We start from the raw sequence: 9,866 nt of genomic DNA, 5'->3' as shown, positions 1-9,866 counted from the left end.
AAAGTTCACTTCAATAATAGTGATTTTATATTTTTCTTTTCTTTTTTTTTCTTTTTTTTTATATTTGATTTTCATTGATTCCAAGAGAGGGTAAGAAAAAAAAACGAATGTGGCTCAAAGGGGAGACAAAGGGTATAGTGTTTGGATAGTAGAATAAATTGTCTTTGTCATTCCAATCTTCGAAATAATGTCGAAACAAACATTTAATAACTATACCAAAGAAAAATCATGCATAATATCTCTTTACCGCATCAGAATTGATAGCCATGTCTATGCATTTTCCTTCAATATTTGTTAAACATAATGCATCATTGGACAATACTCTGGTCACAATGAATGGTCCTTGCCAATTCTGGGCAAATTTGCCCTTTGCTTCAACCTGATGTGGAAGAATACGTTTCAGCACATGTTGACCCACTTCAAACTTTCGGGGATGCACCTTTTTATTGTATGCCCTTGCTATTCTTCTTTGATATAATTGGCCATGACATACTACTGCCAATCGTTTTTCATCAATCTAGTTTAACTGTTCCAAACGGGTTTTGACCCATTCATCATTATCAATCTTAGCCTCGGCGACGATCCGAAGGGAAGGAATCTCAATTTCAGCAGGAATTACCGCCTCAGTGCCATATACCAACAAATAAGGAGTTGCTCCTACTGAAGTGCGAACAGTAGTGCGATATCCCAACAATGCAAATGGTAATTTTTCGTGCCATTGTCTTGAACCTTCTACCATTTTCCGAAGTATCTTCTTTATGTTTTTGTTGGCTGCCTCGACTGCTCCATTCGCCTTGGGCCGATATGGGGTAGAATTGCGATGTATAATCTTAAACTGTTGACATACTTCCCTCATTAAGTTACTGTTAAGATTAGCACCGTTATCTGTAATGATCACCTTTCGGATTCCGAATCGACATATGATGTTTGAGTGAACAAAGTCGACCACAGCTTTCTTGGTCACTGATTTGAATGTTTTGGCCTCAACCCATTTGGTGAAATAATCAATGGCTACCAGAATGAATTTGTGCCCATTGGATGCTGTCGGCTCAATTGGTCCAATAATATCCATGCCCCAAGCGACGAAGGGCCATGGTGCCGACATTGTGTGCAACTCGGATGGTGGAGAATGAATCAAATCCCCGTGTATCTGGCATTGATGACACTTGCGCACAAAATTGATACAATCTCGCTCCATGGTAAGCCAATAGTAACCAGCTCGGAGAATTTTCTTTGCCAACACATATCCGCTCATGTGGGGTCCGCAAACTCCCGAATGTACTTCAGACATGACAGTCGTGGCTTGTTTAGCATCTATGCATCTTAATAATCCAATATCTGGTGTTCTTTTATACAAAATTCCTCCACTTAAGAAGAATCCAATTGCCAATCGCCTAATGGTTCTCTTTTGATCCCCTGTGGCTTGTGCTGGATATATCCCCATTCTGATATACTCCTTGATGTCGTGGAACCATGGTTCACCATCAAATTCCTCCTCAACCATGTTGCAATAAGCGTGCTGATCGTGGACTTGAATATGCAGTGGATCCACATAAGCTTTGTCCGGATGGTGCAACATTGATGCCAGGGTAGCCAATGCATCCGCAACCTCATTATGGACCCTTGGAATGTGCTTGAACTCCACTGATCGAAATCGCTGACAAAGATCATGTAAACATTGCCGGTATGGTATGAGCTTCAGGTCTCGTGTTTCTCATTCTCCTTGAATTTGATGTACCAGAAGATCCGAATCTCCCAAGACCAAGATTTCCTGGATACCCATGTTTGCAGCTAACCTTAACCCCAAAATACAAGCTTCATACTCAGCCATATTATTGGTGCAATAAAATCGAAGTTGAGCCGTAACAGGATAGTGATGCTCTATTTCAGAAATAATTACAGCTCCTATCCCGACTCCTTTCATGTTAGCAGCCCCATCAAAGAAAAGCTTCCAGCCGGATTTTTCAATTTTCTCTATCTCATCAATATGCATTATTTCTTCATCTGGAAAATAAGTCTTCAAGGGCTCGTACTCTTCGTCGACTGGGTTTTCGGCCAAATGATCGGCCAATGCTTGGGCTTTCATTGCAGTCCGAGTCACATAGACGATGTCAAATTCTGTGAGCAATATCTGCCACTTTGCAAGTCTCCCTTTTGGCATAGGCTTTTGAAAAATATATTTCAACGGATCCAGATGAGAAATGAGGTAAGTAGTGTAGGATGACAAATAGTGTTTCAATTTCTGAGCTACCCAAGTTAGGGCGCAACATGTCTTTTCCAGATGAGTATACTTAACCTCATAAGCTGTGAATTTCTTGCTAAGGTAGTAGATGGCCTGTTCTTTTCTGCCGGTGGGGTCATGTTGCCCCAATACACAACCAAATGAATTTTCCAAGATCGTCAAGTAAAGAATCAGAGGTCTTCCTGGCTCTGGCGGGACCAGCACGGGTGGGTTTGACAAGTATCCTTTTATCTTGTCAAACGCTTCTTGACACTCATCAGTCCATTTGACCGCAACATCCTTTTTCAATAATTTGAAAATAGGCTCACAGGTTGTCGTGAGCTGAGCAATAAACCTGTTGATGTAATTCAACCTCCCCAACAAACTCATTACTTCAGTTTTGTTCCTTGGAGGTGGCAATTCTTGGATGGCTTTGATCTTTGATGGGTCTAGCTCGATGCCTCGCCGACTGACTATGAATCCCAACAACTTTCCAGATGGAACATCAAATGCGCATTTGGCAGGGTTAAGCTTGAGATTGTACCTGCGAAGTCTTAAGAAGAATTTCCTCAAGTCCCCAATGTGGTCGGCCTGATGCTTTGATTTTATGATCACATTGTCCACGTATACCTCAATCTCTTTATGTATCATATCATGAAACACCATGGTCATTGCTCTCATGAAATTACCCCGGCGTTCTTTAAACCAAATGGCATTACCCGGTAGCAATAAGTTCCCCATGGTGTGATGAATGCCGTCTTTTCTGCATCTTCTTCATCCATTAGAATTTGATGATACCCGGCATAACAATCCACAAAAGATCCTATCTCATGCTTAGCACAATTATCGATCAAAATATGGATATTTGGTAATGGGAAGTTATCCTTCGGACTTGCTTTGTTGAGATTGCGGTAATCGACGCATACTCTAATCTTGCCGTCTTTCTTTGGCACAGGAACGACATTAGCCAACCAAACAGGATATCGAGTGACTCGAATGACTTTTGCCTCCAACTGTTTGGTGATTTCTTCTTTAATTCTCACACTCATATCAGGCTTGAACTTTCTCAATTTTTGCTTGACAGGAGGCACCATTGGATCAGTGGGCAATTTGTGAACCACTAAATCAGTGCTCAAACCTGGCATGTCGTCATATGACCATGCAAAAACATCTTTGAATTCGATGAGCATTTTAATTAACTCTTCTCGGATCTTTGGTTCAAGGTGAACACTTATTTTAGTTTCTCGGATATTATTCGTGTCCCCTATATTGATGTCTTCAGTATCACTCAGATTAGGTTTGGGTTTTTCTTCAAAATGAATTAACTCTTTACTAATCTCTTCGAAAGCCTCATCATCATCATATTCTGACTCATAATCACAATATACTTCTTGAGTTATTATTTCGGAACCAGATTGATTTTTAAGACTGGGCTGGGGATTCCTCATGCATGCCATATCACTAGAGCCAGCGTAAAAAGAACTGTACAGAAAAAGAAGAAAAAGAAAAGAAAACTATCAGGAATGATAATGAAAAGGAAACTGTATTTTATTGGATGATGAAAGATAACAAGGTTTGCACACTTCAAACAAACTGTAAAATAAACATTGGGATTACAACCCTGAAGTAACCCAAACAAACTGTAGGAAAATCAAAATAAACTACCAAGACTCCTTTCGAATAGGGAGAGGAGTGGCTTTCCAATTATTAAGCTTTGTCTCTGGCCCAACGAATTGAACTTCCGCGTTGCTAGAACCTTCACCACTTTCCACCATATTCACATCGTCGAACAGCTTTTCGAATCTTTCAATTAATTCCTCGTCAGGATTAATCAGGGATTTAGGAGTTGTTGTTATTGAGTGCTTCCTGGTACCGGACTTGACAAAAGATTTTGATGGATGTGGGACTAGTTTTTGGAAGGACCCATGCCTTCTGTTTTGGCTTCTTGGCTTTTCTCACGTCTGTGACAGTGGGTACGAATCCCAAACCAAAAGTTTCCCAGTTCTCGGGGAGAGATACTGGTTGTATAATGCCTTGCAAAGATGAGCCCAAACCTTTGCCGGGTATAAAATCATTTTTCAGCATTTCGTAGGCTACCATGATTGATGCAGAGGTTATCTTTGAATTCGGAATGCATTTCCCCTCTGGAATTTTTTCTACTGACATTGTGTCGGAAACCTAGTAAACCCAAGGTCCTTGGTCATTTTCTATTCCTTCGACCGGTACAATGGCACTGTTGGGAGCATTTAAACTTTCTCCCCTATGCACAACTATTTCTTGTTTATCCCATTCAAACTTGACCATTTGGTGTAGTGTTGATGGGATTGCTTTAGCAACATGTATCCATGGTCGACCCAACAACAAATTATAAGAAACAACTATATCCAACACCTGAAACTCCATTGTGAATTCAACTGGCCCTATTGTCAGTTCCAGCACTATGTCGCCAAATGAATCTCTGCTTTCACCGTCAAACCCCCGTACGCAAATACTATTTTTCTGAATCCTCTCCTCTTTTATTTTCAATTTGCTCAGAGTGGAAAGAGGGCAGATGTTTGCGCTTGACCCGTTGTCAACCAACACCCGGGTCACTACGGAGTTTTCACATTTTAAGGTGAGGTAAAGAGCTCTGTTGTGCTCAGTACCTTCCACAGGAAGTTCATCATCAGAAAATGTGATTCTTTTTGTCTCAAAGAATTTGTTGGCTATCTTCTCCAAGTGATTTACGGAGATTTTATCAGGAACATGTGCCTCATTCAAAATCTTCATTAGTGTTTGACGGTGCTCGTCTGAATGGATCAGCAGTGACAATAATGAAATTTGAGCGGGTGTCTTTTTCAATTGTTCCATGATAGAATAGTCGTGGAGCTTCATTTTTCTTAAGAATTCTTCTGCTTCGTCTTCCGTCACAACTTTCTTCATTGGCATTGGATTATTTTTAGTTTTTCTTAATTCTTCGGGAGTAAAACATCTTCCCGAATGAGTCAAGCCTTGCACCTCACAGACTTCTTCCTTGACTTCTTTTCCTTTGTACATTACCGTCACTCGTTCATAGTTCCATGGAATGGCCTTGTTGTTGTTCACTGGTAACTGAGTTACTGTCTTGATAATAACCCGATCTACACGGGCTCCTTCCACGACTACAATGGGTTTGCTGGCGACCCCTGGTACAATCACTTTTAATCCTTCCTGCTTTGTAACAACTTTGCTTGAAGATCCCTTTACAATTACCACAGATGGCTCATCACCATTTTTGTTCTGCTCAGGTACCGACTTCTCTTCCGTTAATTGTTCATCTGGCTTGGCTTCATGAGACCGAATCATCATGACGGTTTGTGATGGCTTCTTTGTTCCTCCATCAGCCCGTACTATTTCTATCATATTGGCCTCCTGATGAGCTGGCATTGGATTTCTGTTGATGTTGGGAGCTTCGGGGGTTTGAACTTCAATTTTATTAGTATCAATCAGCTCTTATATTGCATTCTTTAAATGCCAGCATTTTTCCGTATCATGGCCTGGTGTACCAGAACAATACTCACAGCTAATGGTGTAGTCCAGATTCTTTGGAGGAGGATTGGGCAGCTTGGATTGTATTGGCCTTAGCATATCTAGCTGTCTCAATCTGTGGAACAGACTAGTGTAGGACTCTCCCAATGGAGTGAAGGTTTTCCTTTTCTGTCCCCTTTCACCCCTGAATACTTGACTAGGCCTGAAACATGGTCCGGAGTAGGCTCGTGGATAAGGGTAGGTACTTGGTATGATAGGAGCACGCCAATTGGCGTGAGCAGGTGGCTGATTGTATGCTTGTGCATGGTTAATGGAAAAGTGAGGTTCCGACGGGTGATAGTAGTGTTGGGGTGAATTGTGGTGGTAAGTTGATTGGTGGGGTCGATGTTGATTGTAGTAAGGAGGTGAACCTCTGGATCCCGACCCAGTTCCTGAATCAACCATCGCCGCTTCCTCTCTTTTCTTTTTTCCAATCCCTCCTACTCCGCCTTGAATAGCTTGAGTAGTTGCCTTAATAGCCGAATAACTCATGATTTTATTCGTCTTGAGGCCTTCTTCCACCATACCTCCCATCTTCACTACTTCATTGAATGATTTTCCTATCGCCGAAACCAAATGGGCATAGTAAGTTGGTTCCAAGGCTTGAAGGAAGTAGTCTACCATTTCACTCTCCTTCATAGGAGGATCCACCCTTGCTGCATGTTCCCTCCACCGGAAACCATACTCCCTAAAGCTCTCATTGTGCTTTTTCTTGAATTTTGTCAGGGATAGTCGATCTGGGATAAATTCTAGATTGTATTGGAAGTGATACGCAAATGCTTGTGCCAGGTCATCCTAGGTGTACCATCTCCCATGGTCCTGGCGAGTATACCACTCTAGCGCTGATCCGTTCAAGCTTTGACTGAAATAAGCCATTAGTAGTTCGTCCTTTCCCCCAGCTCCTCGCATTTTGCTGCAGAAACCCCTTAAGTGGGATACTGGATCACCATGACCGTTGTATAGGTCAAATTTGGGCATCTTAAAACCAATTGGTAATTGCACATTTGGCAATAAGCATAAGTCCTTGTAAGCCACACTGACTTGTCCTCCCAACCCTCGCATGTCTCGGAACGATTGTTCTAAGCTTTTGACCTTCCTGAACATCTCTTCTTGTTCAGCATTTTTGACTGGCTTGTCAATTTCAGTTGGGAGGTCAAGACGGGGAGTAAATGAATGGATTTTGGAGGCTTTGAAAGTAGGCTCCGGGGGGTAGTATTGGTTGTCCTAGGCTTGGAAGGTAGGCTCACTAGGAGATTTGTTGAGTGTAGCTGTGGGAGGTGCCATAAACACAGGAGTTGTTGGTGGAGGAGGGTATGGAACTGGTTTAGGCGGTGGAGACTGCGGTGTCTGAGAGGTGGTGCCTCGGTAGTGTTGGTAGATGGGGAAATTTGGGGATAGTTCAGTGATAGGATTATCTTGAGTTTGGGCTAGTGATGAGGTGGAGGCAGGGTTAGCTGGGTAAGATGGGGGTGATTGCCCTGTAGACCAAGCCCGGTACATCTCAGCCATTTGCTGTTTGAGTTTAAGCATCTCTTCTTTCATTTTACCGACGTCCATCTCCTCTATCTCAATACCTGTGTCGACATCCGGGATAGACATACTTTCGGGTATTGTTCCTTTTGATCTCGTGTGATAATGATAATATGCCAGTATACTCTTAGAGAAACTAACTGCTTGAATTCTGGAAATGAGCAAACTTATTAGTTTTGAGAGTTTAACACATATATAATTACAGGTTGAGATGCAATGCTCCTACACAAATAACCCTTTTCTATTATGCATTTGCTCGGTTGCTTGTGTCATCCAAGCTTTCTTGACCTTTTTATTGTTACTCACTCTTATTTTATTCCTTTATCATTGTGGTCGAATCTTATCAGACCTTGCGTAGTTCGGACGTAAGGCAAACACTTTTATTTATTCTTGAAATAATACAAAGATGGAACAGACATTACATTTGGAAAACATTATACGAAAATGGTTTAAAAACTCGACACATACCCAAATCAAATAAAAGACACAACTCTTAACATCTCTGAACATGCTCCACTTTCCACTTTTGTTGTCAATCATTGGATTATCTGCTCAATGTGGGGCTTGACCTGGATGACCTCCCAGCGTACGATACATTCTTTCTAACTCCATTGCCAGATGACGGGCAAAAATAGGTGCGTGCTCTATAAACCTTTCATAATCCATCCCTTGGCAGTTTACATAACTTTGAGAGGTGTAAACTGCTAAATCATGGATTTGTGTCCTGAAATCTTGTAGACGTTGGTCTTGGTTTTGCAGTTGTTGTTGGCGAGTGGTGGCTATATCTCTGACACGGTCTTCACGATCTAAAGCTGACTCTAATTGAGCTCGGAGTCTGGCCTGATCGAGTCTTGCCTGTGCTCTTTCTCTGTCGATGTCTGCGTGCTGATGTTCTCTATTGTATCTTCTTGCTTCTTCCAGTTGTGCATGAAGTCGGGCTTCTGAATGTATCCAACGGTCTTTCTCCTTCTTGAATTGTGCCCTGTCTTCTTCGGATTGCCTTACTTGGCGTTCCTTATCAGATCTGGCCTCTTCGTTTAATTGTTGGATTCTTTCTTTAGCTTTGCTCAATGCCTTTTCGGTTTTTGCCAAAATGGAATCACATTCTTGCATTTTTTCCAAAAGATTTGCGATGATTTTTTGATCCTTCCAACTCCTCATTGGTGTTTCAGAAGCTTTCTTCATTTTTTGAAATTGAGCGTGAAGATTTTTATTCTCACAAGCTAGACTCTTCTTCTCACCTTCGGCTTCTTGTGCTTGCAAATCTTTCTCCAAACTGAGGCTCCTTAGATTTTCCTTTAGGGCATGGATAGTTGCTTTGTACCCCTTTTCCTTTTCTCCCAAATCAGCCGCTCTTGGATTTTATCATTAAAGGTCTGAACATGGGGTCCTTTTGTTGGCCTTCTTAGATCGGGTTCTGGTGCATCATCCACGCGGGACCATTTCTCAAACCACCTTGCATATCCTGGATTTATCTCTCCCTTTGTAGTGTCTGGAACTTGAGTATCATCTTTCAAGTATCGACATCCATTCCACATTTGCTGAATTAAAGCCTCGGGAAGAGTGGCTTCAGGGTGTAACTCGATTACTTGCATACTCAAATCTTCATCATCAGGAACCACTTGGTATCTCCCTAGTTGTCTTAGAACTCTCTGTGGCGCATATGGCTGGATGCTTCTCAATCCCAATAGTAGCAAATAACATTTCAAGGTTGACATGTGTATTACTTCCTTTACCGGGAGCCATCCCAAAGTCCACTCAATTTGATTCACCGTTAAAGCCCTTAGATGAGATACCCAGGCTTCCATCCCTTCTGGAGACTTATAATCTTTTATTCTTTCCTCATAACTCTCGATGAAATTATCATTACTTGGACCATACTGTATGATCTTGGGCTGATGTTGGAGATGTTCAATCATCCACATTTGCAACAAAATTTTGCATCCTTCGAAGACCTTTGCCCCTGATTTACATAAAGTCAACGCCCGATAAATGTCTGAGAGAATGATCGGGGCAAGGGTGTGATTCTTTTTGGTAGTGAGGACCTGTACGACTTTCGTCGTGCGAATATCAATTGTTCGTTCTTTGTTTGGGAAAACCATGATTCCCAGAAAAGCCACCATGAAAGCGAAGCGTCGGTGAATTTGCCAGGTGTCTTTGTTCTGTTTGTTAGTAAGGCCCTTTTCATGAATTTCAAACCCGTCCGGCTTTCCGAATCTCGAATATAGGAAGTTGAAAGAACAACACCCGTTGACAACATTGCTTTTTCTGATTTGATCACTGATGTTTAGAAGATCAAAGAATTGATGCACCGAGGAAGACTTTGTGAATATCAGATTTTGATTTCTTAGATCTCCGTCAAAACCAGCATATCCAGCTATCTCTTCTAATGTAGGAGTAAGCTCGAAATCAGAGAAACGAAAGACATTGTGAACAGGGTCCCAAAAAGTTACTAATGCCGCAATCAAGTCATAACGTGGTTTAACTTTCATAATATCTGTGAGAGTTCCCAAATGCTTAATGAACCATTTTTGTCCGTCTTCGCCTAATTCATACCACCACATCTGAA

Source organism: Nicotiana sylvestris, chromosome 9 (genome assembly GCF_000393655.2).
Source record: "Nicotiana sylvestris chromosome 9, ASM39365v2, whole genome shotgun sequence".
NCBI lineage: Eukaryota > Viridiplantae > Streptophyta > Magnoliopsida > Solanales > Solanaceae > Nicotiana > Nicotiana sylvestris.
Note: the sequence above shows the minus strand (reverse complement) of the source record.